The following is a 5,966-nucleotide window of genomic DNA, read 5'->3' as shown; positions in this document are numbered from 1 at the left end:
GACCTCACAGTCCGTGACAATAATAGCCTATGGGCTGAGCCCAACCTCATGATATCACGGCAATAATAACCTATGGGAACATCCCAACCTCACGGTCCGTTGCAATAATATCTTGTGGGCTGAACTTAACCTCATGGTACCGTGGCAAAATCCAGCGTGCTGTAATATAAGATAATATAATACTGATCCAAGATATTGGCATTACATGGTACATCAATTTAAAAATAACCGATACAGTATCCTTAAAACAATCTTGTAATATCTCAAATACTTTTCCGAACAATATTGTATCATGAGTCCTTATTTAATTTCCAAATTTATCTGCTTATTTAAATATTCCAAAAATTTCAAATCATTATTTCATATAAAACCAGAAATACCACAGTGAAACATATTCACCATAAACTAATTTTAAGTATATAAAATTTTAAAATACTTGAACATGCTTAAAATCATATAATTTTCAATCTGCTTTCTCAAATCAATTAATTTTCGAAGTGATTTAAAACCTCAATTCAAATACCAAAATATTTAAATACCATAAGTTCATTCATGAACTCATTAGAATTGCCAAACATTTAAAATATTGACCAAAATTATATAAAATGATAACACATATATGTAAAAACAGATCCTCATATATCCATAAAATGAACATTCAAATCAAACAATAGGTATAAGTAAAATACTCAAACCACATATATATATTATACTATACACCCAAAACATTTTTTAAAATTATAATCACTCACAGTGCTGCAAATGCTTACTCTTACTTCCCTGCAGGACTGCCTCCAGACTTAACACGAGTATCTATAATATAATAAAATATTTCACAGGTTCCAAATAACTAAACCAAAGACACTTGTATGATCCAAATGTCTTAAAATAATTTATGGTACTATAAAATTACATAAATTGGACATCGAACAATCCAATTATACCGCGTACCCTTAGGATCCGGTACCCAAAATTGGAAATTTTCACCCGAAGCCTAATATTTCAAAATTGAACCACCAAATGGGTCCTAGTAATATCCAATTTCACTAATCCAACTCCAATTTTAACTAATTTGACCAATTTTGTCCAAACACAATCTCAACTTAACCGAAAATTAACTAATTGACGCAAAAATGGAAAAATTATCAAACGACCTCCAAAATTCACAAACTTTATATTGACGGAAATCCCAAGCGACAAGGAACCCACAGTACAATCACCTTAGTTCAAAGTTTCCTCCGGTGGCCGAAAAACTCAATTGAAGCTTCGGTCGAAGTTCCCATCATCAAATCTTCCAAATAGTAAGGAATCTAGGCAAAAGAGCCACGGAATGAGTTCAGAGAGGTCAAAAATAGTCAGAAAGGTGTACGAGTTGGCCTGAAATAGCAAAAAATCATGAAAATCCAACGATCCACCTCGCCGACTGCCACCTCATTCGCCAGTCAGATCTGGGCGCGTCCGGCCATCGTTCACCGTAAAATTTTATGGCCAAGCTCGCCTCGATGTGGGCTTTCTCCCTGGTGGCATGAGTACAAGGATGGTGGCCGGAATGGGCAAAAATGGCAGTGATCCGGTTCGACAGTAAATGGGTCGAAACGACCCAGTTCGGACCCACGGATTTGAGGGGAGAATTTATGGGGTTTTGGGGCTAAAAAGGGTATTTTGGAATTTGGTTTCCTGTTTGACACGTTTACCAAAGCTTATATAGAGCCCAGGCCACTAAGAGACAAAAACTTAGTGACAGAGTTAGATACTAATATAAAACTTATGCTTAAAACTTCTCAGAACCATAACTTTTTATCCATAACTCAGAATTTGGCTTGCCGCCAGTTTATGAATTCGTATCGATGAGATCTACGCAATGGTAACTCAGTTAAATCAAAAATATTGACCATTAAAAAAGTCAACTTGGACCCATATATTGTTCACTTGATCAAACTTGATCAAACCTAGTCAAATTTGGTCAAACTTGTGTACTTTGATACGAGGTGTTACAGACACCACACCGGTCAGGTCATGACTCTCTATAATTTGTGGGCACAGATTCTCATCTTTATTTATTTTTCTTAATTTGCGCGTAAATAAATTCATAAAAAAAAATGGGAACAAACTCATGCTTTTAATTTAATTCCTTCAATTGTATCGAATAACTGTGTTGTTTTTTTTTTTTAATGAATTGTATTAAAAATGTGGGGACAGAAATAGAAGAAGATTTTTGGTAAAAAAGCATAAAGTAATATGATTTCAATGGTATTTTTGTCTTAAAATTTATTTCTATTAATTATATATATATATTTATTTATTTATCAAATATCAATGATTCAGATGTTGATTTCAATATTTAACTATAAATGTGATTCCATTCCACTCTCTTTTTTAATCCACTCTTTTCCTTTCCATTCCATTAATGAATCCTGCAACTAAACGCCACCTTATATTCTTCCAATTTTTAGGAACCATGACCAATAATAGATCATCTTTATAAAAATAAATAAATAAATAATAACTGTAATTTTTTTTGTTGGTCCATAAAATAAAGTTCTACCTTTATATATCTAGCATATGGTATCCCCTAATTGATTTACGTTGCTTGTTTTGTCATTTATGGACTTGTTGAAGCTGGGGAAAGGGAAATATGGAAGAAGAGAAGGTTTTAAAAGACTTCCCCAATAAGCAGATAACAATCGACATTAATCCAGAGGAATTGGAACGTGCAAGGGTGCCCTCTGATAGGCTTCCCATCATGAAGAGTCCAGAGAAATTGGAACCGGAACATCACATTGACAAAGATCTGCATGCAGCGCTGCAAGGTAGGTGTAGAGCGGTGTCCTCTGTTACATATCGTGTGAAGAGGCCCGAGGAAAAAAAGAAAGGGTTGATTGAATATTCACTGAAAAAAAAAAGTGTAAATTTTTTAATTTATTTTTAATTCAAGTTAAAGAAAAGAGCGACACATGTGAAATTGAAAATAATTTTTAGAAAACTTAATTAGACTAATAAGGGATATGAAATCTATATGTTAAAAATTAAAACACTACTATTTTTCCCTACAAGCTTACAGAGAGTGGCTGATAATAAGTTTTAAGGAAAAAAAAAATTTCAATCCCCAACATTTTATCACTCTAGAATCCAGAGGCAATCAAATGTTTTGTTTGGTAATTTATGGCAATTGCAATGAGATTTAAAAATTGCCATTTTTCATTCTTGGGGGCACAATAAAAACTACTATTTTTTCGGGGTAATGATTTGAATTGAAATCCCCTCACCCTTACTATAAAAAAAAAAAAAAAAATCCATTTTAACTGTATACTATTACAGATAGAACAGAGTAGCGAACCCTTAAAAGTGTGTAATTTTAGGGTAGTATTTCTAAGTATCGTGGGCACTTTTTTTAGTACCATTGTTCTTAGTTGTTTCAGTCATTGTAAGCATCAAGGATATGTCTTCTAATTAAATAATATTTGCCAATTTACTATCTTGAAATTATCCATCTCCTGTTTTGCCAACCTAACAGAGTAGGATAAACGACGAACATTACACACCGCGCCTCCTTAACAAAAATTCAACTCTATGAGTATCGACTAAGTGTCTTATAGTGCCAAAACGGTATTAAAAATTCTCAATCATTATTCATGTGCCTTATTTTGTTATCTCTCTAGCTATTGTTTTTTCATATCGCATTACCGCTACCGTCATCGAGTTTGAAAGGGATAAATATGTAAAATACAAACCACCTCACAATCTTGTGTAAATATCTTGTTGGGCTTCGGACTTGGGAGTTCACTAAATATATAATGAGTTTATACTGCTATTGTCAGATACTGCTAATTTTATTTCTAAGTCAGTTTTAGAAACCGAAACATTTACCTAAAAAAAAATGGTATGTAAAAGTCTATTTTAGGAAGTCGGTTTTATAAATATAACTTATATAATCATTTTAAAAGAAAATAAACAGTATGGGAATAGAAAGAAATTGAATTATAACAGACAACAAAATAAAAATGAAACTGAAAGATAAAATTTTAAGAATTTAAAAATCCTATTTTTAGAGGGAAAAAGATCTGGTGTAGAACGGAGGTGGTTTGCAGAAACAAAAAAAGAAAAAATTAAGAACACATCCCACACTAACTTTTCATTCCTACCGACAGTGCCTCTGCCTCAAGTTCCTGTACGCAGCCTCCGAATTAAAAATAAAAATAAAAATAAAAATAAAATAAAACAAAAAACGCAAAAAGGAAAATTTCCATTTCCAACTTTTTACGAACACATAAAAACATTTTTTGTTTTCCAAAGGAAAAAAAAAAAGAAGGAGAAATAGAAAAAGAGGTGTTATTTGATAGTATGATTAGTTTTTATTTTTCTCTGTTTAATTGTGTATAATTAGCTTATATCAAATGTTATTTAAGGATAATTATAGTTCTGTTAATTATATTAAACAAATAAAAACTGAAAATAATGAAAATAAAAAAATTAAATACCAATACAATTTAAAATTATATTTAATTATATATATATATATTAACTTTATAACTAACTTAAATATCTAATAAATTTTAGCGACAACTAACGACATTTAGACATGGTAAAAGATAAAAACCAAAACTAAAAATCAACGCATATTATGTAGCTAAGAAAAACAAACCACCAACCAAAGACGGACTCTAATGACGAAGCAAATATCTCCAGTGGTAGAGCATTTTTATTTGTGTCTACAAGAGTACGAGTTTGAATCATGAAAATAAAATAATTTGGATAGTTTATAAATTAGATGAATTATTCAAAAAAAAAAATGGACTCTAATAACAAATGGGCCCTATAAACAAGCTTTTAATAAAGATGAAACAGATTAATGAAATGATGTAGAACAAGAGATAAAAATTTTAATTGCAGATGAAGAGAAGTTACGCAATTCAAAAAAACAAAAAAAAAAAAAAAACAAAAAGATGAAGAGAAGTTATGCGGTGACAATCTTACTAACTTTTATTTGGATAACATATAATAATATAAGTTATATCACGCAAACGGAAAAAAATAAAAAAAAAAAAGAGAAAAAAAAAAAGATCGATCTGATCACTACATTGATCTTGCTCATGTTAATGCAAGTTTTTATTTTACTTATTTTAGTATTGTTCATCGTAAATCATCATATCGTCACCTCGTAAATTACCATAACCAACCACCTATGAATCTCGCCTATTGCCAGATGCCAAATTGCGTACTCCCCTTTTTTCACATACTGTAGAAGAAGAAACACACTTGGTCAACGCAGTCTCGAATAGTTTAGAGGCCTGTGGGTAAAAATATTTATTGATGACTTAATTTCTTCTTAATTATTTAAGACTTTATTTCATTTCTTTAAACATTAATACCAAATAACTTGATTAACAGTGCAGTTATATTTCCTAATTCTTAAAAAACAATGTATATTTAATTAACAGTTAAGATGTAATTTTCTTTTGCAGGTTAATTAATAACTAAATATTTCTCAAAAGAAAAAAAAAAAAAAAACTAGGTACAACATTATAGGCAATAGCAAATATGTGGAAAGTAAGGCAAATAGTTTTGAACTATTTATAAGCAAGAAAAGAAAAATAATTCTTTTAACAGCTAATCAAAAATTAAGCATTCCAACTAAAATTGCATATTAAAAATAAATAAATAAAGGACTAAAGTAATCATGAAAATTTCAGTAGCATTAGTACAAGAAATCTAAATCTTAATTAAATTAACATTTTTAAACCAAATTTTACATTAAATTTTTTGCTTTTCAACAAATTTTATTTATTTATTTATTTTATGTTACTTGAGTTGTACGATATATGAAGGTTTTATGATAAAATAAGGTATGTATCCAATAGTGAGAATAATTTTTTTTTTTTGTTTTGGTTAAAAAGTTGTGAGGACAATAATATAGACTTCAGTTTAATCGATATTTCTAAATAGTAAACTCTAAAAAAGGATCCATG

The sequence above is a fragment of the Ziziphus jujuba genome, chromosome 7 (assembly GCF_031755915.1).
Source record: "Ziziphus jujuba cultivar Dongzao chromosome 7, ASM3175591v1".
In the NCBI taxonomy this organism is placed as follows: domain Eukaryota; kingdom Viridiplantae; phylum Streptophyta; class Magnoliopsida; order Rosales; family Rhamnaceae; genus Ziziphus; species Ziziphus jujuba.
The sequence above is the reverse complement of the archived record's forward strand: the minus strand, read 5'-3'. Positions refer to the sequence as shown.